We start from the raw sequence: 9,146 nt of genomic DNA, 5'->3' as shown, positions 1-9,146 counted from the left end.
GTACATTTACTACAGTTATTTTGATGGAGGTTCATTATAAACTAACTGACGAATGTGTAACAAAAGTCTTTTTCACAGAGCAGGAAAAAGCACAGTTGTCAATAAATAACTAAAATAAAATCCAATAAAATGAATCATGGCTGAATTCCATTTAGCTGCTTCAGTTTCATGGTCCTGGTGTTGGACCTGCTGGCTCACTGTCACGGATCACTGAGGAACTTGAATAGAATGAAGCCATTTTTAATATTATCAGTAGAATCTGTTATTTTCCTGCTATAAGTCAAATTATCTACTGTGAAAAAGGTGCTTTACTTCTTTGTATGCAGTGTTTGTGCCTGGTCTCATCCCCAGGGCGTGATATACCAACATTTATCATGCCCCTCAATGCCTCATACAGACACATACAGGGTACCCTTTAGCCTCTGTGTGTGACGCTTTCAGCTAACTCCGCTGTAAACCCATCCACAGCAATATGAGCTCAGAGCAAGGTGACGCAGTATAAAGAGCGAAAAAGTCCTTAGAGGGGTGAAGGTGGGCGGGTCATACATACGACTTTCACCCAGGAGACCGAGGTCCTCATGTTTCATGTCTGCATCTCAACTGTGACTATCAAATAAAGACAAAATGCCACAGATAGAGACAAAAAACACAAAATAAAAGCTACTTTTTGAACTAAATTAGAAGAAAGAGTGGGCCTGCCCATAGCAAAGTTCACAATCACTATCTGTAGTTAACAAACTCCGGGAATGGCTTTCAGGTTTTAAAGCAGGCGTCCTGAGCAGGGCTGAAGCTAGGACAGTCAGCAAACTGTTAAGATTTTTCCGAACTAAATATTTATATGACTGACTATATTTTCCGTGAATTTTACTTCCCCACATAATCAGTAAAATTCTGTTTCATACAGCACATCCTCGTACCTGAACGACTGAAGAGCTCAATTGCCAGTGACTCCCAATATGATATATGTCACCACTGGAGAGCACCAGTGACTCCTCACGTCATTAACATTATCGCAGTTTGCTGAGGTTCAGGCACCAGAACTACTTGGTTAGGTTAAGGAAAACATCCCGGGATAAAATCAGTATGTTACTGCCACATGTGTGATGTGACTCCGAATGAGTCAGCACTGACACACGGACACCAACAGCGGCCTCCTGGGTGAAAATGTCATAATTATTACAGCCACTAGAGGTCACCACTTGACAATAATCGTAAATATGGGACCCAATAACCTCCTTGCAAAGTCAACCTATACAGCTGTTTACAGCTGAGGACGGGTTCTGTTTAGCTCCTGCTGGTATTCACAGTAAACATGCCACTGATTTCCATTGTCTCACACAGCTTGTTAGTGTTGCCACCTTGCACCATAGTTTGTCATCAGTAAATTCTCAGTCATAACACCCATCATGCATCAGCCCAGGCTTTTAGTCAGGGACGCATTAAACATCTCAGCCTCCTTACTTTAAGTATAGGTGTCATATAACAGCTTGCTATTTCCGTGCAGAAGCTTGTTTTGTACAGTAAGTGGAGCTGTCCGTTGCCTGCAACCCTCCTCACTCTTCTCCCTGCCATCGGTGGTTCAGCTGTTGTTTCTCATTATAAAAACCACCTTATTGTGTTTCTTATTATCCCAAGCTGCTCCAAGCAACCAGTATACGCTGTGCATCTGTGTGTGTGTGTGTGTGTGTGTGTGTGTGTGTGTGTGTGTGTGTGTGTGTGTGTGTACAGTAGCTGCCAAATGGAGTCTTTATTTGCCTCCAACCTTCTCTCTCTCTCTCTCTCTCTCTCTTCTCAGGTGTTTGTCTGTTCTGTCCCCTCATTATAAAAACCACTTTACCCCTTCCCCCCCCCCTTCCCATCTCTTTCTTTCTCTCCCACCTCCCTCTCCTTCCCCTTTACTCTCAACCTCCTTTTCCTCACTACCCCTCCCTCCTCTCCCCTTCTCGTTACCTTTCTCTCACTCATTATCCAACAGCTTGAAGCAACCAGTCAGCCATATGTGAGTGAAAACTGTCACCTCACACTGTTAGCTTGTATTATTTCGAGTCTGCTCTTTGCCTTAAACTTTGCCCTAAACCTTTGGCTATTTCTGTTCTTTTTAACAGTAAAACTAATTAAGCGAGCAGCTCGCAGCCAGCATTCAGCCATATGTGAATCCATCTCATAATTCTAGCTGGTTTTGAACTCATGTCTGCCTTGAAATCTTTTCTATTGTGTGTTGTTTTGTTTTTTTCTCGGTATAACTAATTAATGAAGGAGCAGACCATCAGCCATGTGTGAAGCTTGTTTGGTTGCCTTGTTAGGACTGAAGCTGTGTTGGCCACAGGCTGCCTCTCTCCTGTCCTTCATTAAGGGATACCATACTGACCTGTGCATTTTCACACTTAGTCATGTTTTGTTTTTGCTTTTCTTGAAGCTGCTATAATCAATATTTATCTACAGCAAATGAAATGATTACACACAATCCAAGAATTATCCAACACATCATCACCCTTAAACGATTGACCAGGTTGATTCCCACTGACTCCCATAATGATTTTTATCACCACTGGACACTACCACCAACAAGCCGGTACGACGACACCGGACCGTCATCATACTGGACTTTTGTCCTCACATCTTTAACATCATGATTTGGTTGCAGTTTGCGGAGGTTTAGGCACCAAAGCTTCTGGGTTAGGTCCAGGAGAAGCTCATGTATTAACATAAGTAGGTTACTGTTTCATACGTGATGTAACAAAAGTGCATTTTGTGGGTCAACAATGATGTTCAATGAAGGGACAGGAACAGCCGTCTTCTGGGTGAAAACCCTGTGTTTGTTTGATCCATCCGTCCACCCCACCATCCTCCAAATGTGGACTTTGCTGCTTTTTATACTGCGTCACCTGACTTCCTCCTACAGTCAGTAGTGGATATTGGCAGGAACTGGAACACGCGGTCGTATACGCCGATCCAGAGAATCCCAAACATGCTCACTGAGTAGCATGTCCGGTGAGTATGCTGGCCATGCAAGAACTGGGATGTTTTCAGCTTCCAGGAATCGTGTACAGATCCTTGCAACATGGGGCCGTGCATTATCATGCTGCAACATGAGGTGATGGTCATGGATGAATGGCACAACAACGGGCCTCAGGATCTCGTCACGGTATCTCTGTGCATTCAAAATGCCCTCAATAAAATGCACCTGTGTTCATTGTCCATGACATAGGCCTGCCCATACCATAACCCCACCGCCACCATGGGCCACTCGATCTACAACATTGACATCAGCAAACCGCTCACCCACATGACGCCACACACGCTGTCTGCCATCTGCCCTGAATAGTGAATACTGGGTTTCATCAGTGAAGAGTCACCTCTCCAACGTGCCAGACGCCATCGAATGTGAGCATTTGCCCACTCAAGTCGGTTACAACGACGAACTGCAGTCAGGTCGAGACCTTGATGAGGACGACAAGCATGCAGATGAGATTCCCTGAGACGGTTTCTGACAGTTTGTGCAGAAATTCTTCGGTTATGCAAACCGATTGTTGCAGCAGCTGAACAGCTGGCTGATCTCAGACGATCTTGGAGGTGAACATGCTGGGTGTGGAGGTCCTGGGCTGGTGTGGTTACATGTGGTCTGTGGTTGTGAGGTCGGTTAGATGTACTGCCAAATTGTCTGAAACGCCTTTGGCGACGGCTTATGGTCGAGAAATGAACATTCAATTCTCGGGCAACAGCTCTGGTGGACATTCCTGCATTCCTGTTGTGCTGCCCCCAAATGGCCTGTTTTGATATTAGATATGTCAAATATTACAGTTTTTTGTCTCTTTATGCTTCTTCATGTTGCATGGGGTGGTAATGTATTACACTGTCAGCTGATAAAGTGTTTTTTTGATTTCCCACTTTGACCTTCTGTATATTTCATATAGAAGCTGGAATTCAAAGTGATTCTGTTTCAAGAAATCAAAATGATTTTCCCAGCTGATATGAGCATACGCTAAGCTAAAGTAGCTGGTCTGCTTTTGTGTTGTAAGTCAAAACCCCTTTGTAACACCCCTCAATCAGTAATTTGGAAAGTGAAGAAGAAAAACAGGCCTCTCTCATTGATTGTTCCTTAATTCAGATTTGACAGTTTGTCCTCTGACAGAGTCGCTCAAGTGAAACTGTCGTTCAGTTTGCTTCTCCTCAGGTTAACAAGATGATTCTATTTCTTAAACAAGCAAGTCAGCAGTCTTTGTAAAAGTCCTCTCCACAACGATGACAACGCTATAATTCACTTCCTGTGTCCCAGAGGGTCGAGCGTGACTCGATCCAATCAGAAGCCATGCCAATTAGACGCCTCAACTGGCACTTAATTACCACTCTGAAGGGGCTGATGGGCCATTAATTAGCAGGACATTAACGGGACTGATTGTTCATTAACAGCAGAGCATATTAGAGGAGATAAGACCCAATTGTAATGGACTCTGGTGGAGGAGAGAAAGGCTGAAGCTTTCTCCAATAGAATTAGATGACCTGCTACAGCAGTCAAGTCTGGGATAATAATGTTAACAATGGCCATTAAAGGGGAATACCACTTACTTTTAATGTTGGAGTACGACACTCATGTGGCTGTATTCGGGCATGTTACTCCTTCATAGATGGGAGAGACACATTTCAACAAGCATGGCAGAGTTTTGAAAATAGCTAATTAGCTCAGCCTAGCAAAGTGGTATTGTAAACACAACAGATTGTACAATCTGCTGTTACTATGCTGTGATTGGAAGAAAGACATCTGAGCCACTTTGCCTGCTGAAAAAAAAATTTCTCAAGTCATTTTTAATAAACTTTTCTTAAAAAAGAGGAAAAAACATCTGCCAATGCAGTGAAAATATTTACACCCATTTCAACTTCAAAATCTCTCCTCTCATTAATTTTGTAAAAATGGGTGTCTTTAACCAGTGAGGCAGGTCACCGCGCCAGAATTAAAAATGAACCAGTCGTAGCGTGCCATCTTTCACGACGTGCATGATGTCATCAGGTAAGAGGAGCTAGGGGCAACCTTCTGGGAACAAGAAGGTAAACAAATAGTGGTGTCCAAAGTGGTGCAATAACGGCTGATTTGAGCTCAGAAAAGTCTTAAAGAAAGAAAGAACAAAGGCTGTAACATGAACATGATGTCAGAGTGAATAATGAAGTGAAAAAAAAATGTCAGTTCAGTCTATTTATCAGGCCTATTTTGTTATGAATCTATGTTACAAGTGAGCAAAGATAAATACTATGAATTTAAAAATATAGTCATTCATGAAGTGCTATACTTCATGTTGTGCTCACTCACCTACAGTATATAGTCAAACAAGGCTAGGGTTGGGAGACGTCATACTCTACCCACCAGGGGGCGTGCTGGTGCAGTGAGATTGAAGGTTTGGTTTTGGCCGTCCTGATCTATCTTGGCCTGGTCTGTGTCAGTCCGCTGTAGAGGTTCCCCGGGGAAGGAATGTTCTAACATCTCTGACTCTTCATTTCACGCTTCATTTGCTATCACACTCTCCCAAAACACTAACTGTGCATCTGAATATGTGTGTGCGCGCGCGTGTCTGCGCTCAGGGTCGTTCTGTCTCTCCATATACATACTCTTTGTCTCGCTCTTTCTCTTACACAAGCAAACACAAAGTACACAAAGTAAGCACAAACACACACACACACATACTTAAAAGGTAAATGATAGGGAGCGCGAGACCAGCTTATATCTGCTGGAGTCAATAGGTGCTGGATTGTTCTCCAAGGGCAAGCAGAGCATTAGGCAGAATGGACCAGAGCTCTTATGCACAGTGATATGGATGGATGAAAGGTTTTCACACACACACACACACACACACACACACACACATATACACACACTAAGCCTGTAACTGTTGTTTTACTTCTAAAGTCAATGCAATTACCTCTTTACTCTCTCTGCAGTGTATCCAATGTATGAATATGGCCAGGAGACATGCAGTAAATGTGTGTGTCTGTGTGAGAAGGGGGAGTAGTTATTGGAGGCACTAGCTCATAAAGCTTCAGTATCAATATAAACTTTCTCTACAGCTACAGGGAAGAGGATTTCACAGCACAGCGGTGCTTTTTTATTGTCATTTCGCAAAAATGGTTTTATTTTTGCAGTATAAAAATAAATATATGACTTCTGATACTTCCGTTTATGTATGAATGTATGGATTTGCGTAAAATATAATGGTCTTAAAGCAAGCATTGCACAGTCCCAGGGAAAGCAGAACATGTACAAGTTCATTCAAAGTCATCCAAGATTATTTTTCCAGTCAGCGGTTGAAATTCACACAACAGCCCTCAGACAGTAAATTGGCTTTTGGAGCTGAGCTGGTGATAAAATATCGGGTCTGAGACATGGGTTCAAAGATACACACAAACAAACACACACACACACACACACACACTCACACACACACACACACCCTTAAGCACAGAAAGGCATTGAGTTGCATCACCAGGAGCAGTGTGAATGGATGGGTGCTATCATTACACACACACACACAAACACACCATGGTAGGTAGGTATGAATTGATGGTCTGTCTCGGATTGGAGAGATTGGTTCCATCTGTTGTGGAGAGGGTTGCAGGGTCACATCCCTCCTATTACCTCTCTCTCTGTCCAATGACACTTCATTCACCTGAATGTAGGTCTGGCAGTGCGCGATGGATGGAGCTAATCTGAGCAACAGAGACAGATGGGATGGCAAGTAAAAGGATAGATAGATAGATAGATAGATAGATAGATAGATAGATAGATAGATAGATAGATAGATAGATAGATGAGTTTGCTTTTTCTGTTCATACAGTTCTCTTTACTAACAAGAACCTTGGCGCGACAGTTAATCCAACATCCAACATGCACTAATGCAACCAAAAAACTTCATGTACAGCTCAGGATCAACTCTTGTGCCAGAACACCAAAAACATTTGTCTTCCAACAAGAAAAGCATCACTCATAACAGAACGACCTGAAAACACTAAGAACAGGGAGCATTACAATATGCATCACCATTGTTGTTGAGGTAGCTTTTATTTATTTATTTAGCATAAACAGGACTCCGTCACAGCAAAAGGAAGGGTCCAGGCATCCAGCATTGACTGCATCCAAGGCTTCAAACCGCTCTATGAGCAGAGGAGAATGGTGAAAAACCACATTGTCCCATGCAATTACAAAATAGGTGCTAAGTGCTGTCAGTCCCAATTAGGACTTTATGCATTTTTAAAATTTCTTTAAAATTTGGTATTGTTTGAGTGGTGTTTGAGTTTTGAGTGACAGAACAGGTCATGGATTTGACAGATGTGGTCACTGAATGCCTTTTGTGTCAAAGCGATGGTAAGTGATCCACAGTTTAGTCCACTTTGACGTCTGTTGTGCTGACTGTGTGACGAGTTTGAGAGTTTGCGCGTAGCCTTTTATAAAAAAGTAGCTGCTGTACATCTCTAAAGTGAGTGTAATCTTCTGTTGCTAGACATGAGAGTGTTAGCCCCAGGATATATGTGGCTTCAGAAATACAATATGAATGTGCCAGAAACTCCTGGACCTCCAGCAGGCTTAGCTGGAAGTCAACAGTTAATGTAATAGCCGGTGCCTGTTATTTTCTACAGGCAACAGTCACAGCAGGCGATTTTTACACATACAAACAGGCCTGAACCAGTACCCTCACTTCTATTCTCTACAGGACCAGAGCATGCATGGGAGTGCTGGGCACAGGGAGAAGGCCGAGGATGACACAAACATACAATCCCAATTCTAAGAAGTTGGGCAGTTTGTAAAACATAAATAAAAGAGAATGTGATAATTTGCTAATCCTTTTGACGTTTACTCAACTAAAAACTAACCTCATCAAGTCCTTTGATTTTTTTTTTTTTCTTTTCAAACAAGTTGGGACAGGAGCAACAAAAGACTGGGAAAGTTGTGAAATGCTTCAAAAACACCTGTTTGGAAAACCAGTTTGGTTGCAAGTGACTGTATTTGGTTTTTATTTACATTTTACACAACATCCCAACTTTTGTGGAGTCAGGATTGTACAAGGAGAGCAACAGATAGACAGACTGACAGAAGTCTTATCAATCAAAGACCAAAGCAGAATGCTAATCCTCCAGCCAACAGAGATAGAAGAGGAGCCAGCTGAGGAGAGAGAAGACAGGAAAGGTGAGGAGGGGAGATAGGAGCGGAGAGGACGGGGAAATGGAGAGAAGGAGGAGGACGGAGGGGAGACGGTGAACGTGGTCTACTGAAGGACAATCATTGTCTATCAACATGAAGAATTACCTTTCTCCCTGTCCCACATGTGAGTGCACACACAAACACACGGAGGAACGAGTTGACCTGTGAGGGAACACTGATGGAATCTTCAGTGGGATTAACAGGGATTTAGCCCAGTGTAATGATATCTGAATGAGTTGATTAGCTATCTGATGACACTTTGCTGTTTGACCTCTGCAGCCCAATAACAACTGGTAACTCATCGCATTCGCTCACGCTGCATTCAAACAAGGGGAGAAAAAACGAATGCAGGATGCCTTGAGGCAGCGATCTGTGTTTTTTCTCAGCTAAATGAACCATGAAACTGTGTCACTGTGTGGGCAGCCATGGCGTGATCAGTTGTGGTTAAACATCAGTTTTTTTTTTCTGTGTTTTGTCTGTTAAGACAGGGACAAACACATCAGCAGTGACAAAGTACGGCCGTGGAGGTGGTGAAGGGCAAAGGCTTCCCAAGAAGACAAAAGCACAAGAACAAAGATAGGTACAAGCAGCGATTAAAGACCGCCACACACACACACACACACACACACACACACACACACACACACACACACACACACACACACAGACATACACACACACACAAAGACATTGTGAGGGTGTTGAAGGAAAAAGGGGCAGAAGAGGATTTTCAGGGGAAATAGCTTCCTATGCATCACTGCTGCCCGGCCCCATAATACAGTACAAGGAGGGGAAAAACCTTTAAAGTAATAGTTTGACATTTTGGGAAAGAAGATTGATACCGCTTTCTTATCTGCACAGTAAATATGAAGCTAGAGTCGGGAGCTGGTCACTTTAGCTTAGCATAAAGACTGAAACAGGGGGAAACAGCTAACCTGGCTCTCTTCAAAGGCAGCAAAGCCAC

The sequence above is a fragment of the Chaetodon auriga genome, chromosome 8, assembly GCF_051107435.1.
Source record: "Chaetodon auriga isolate fChaAug3 chromosome 8, fChaAug3.hap1, whole genome shotgun sequence".
Classification (NCBI taxonomy): Eukaryota; Metazoa; Chordata; class Actinopteri; order Chaetodontiformes; family Chaetodontidae; genus Chaetodon; species Chaetodon auriga.
This window is presented reverse-complemented; position numbering follows the sequence as displayed.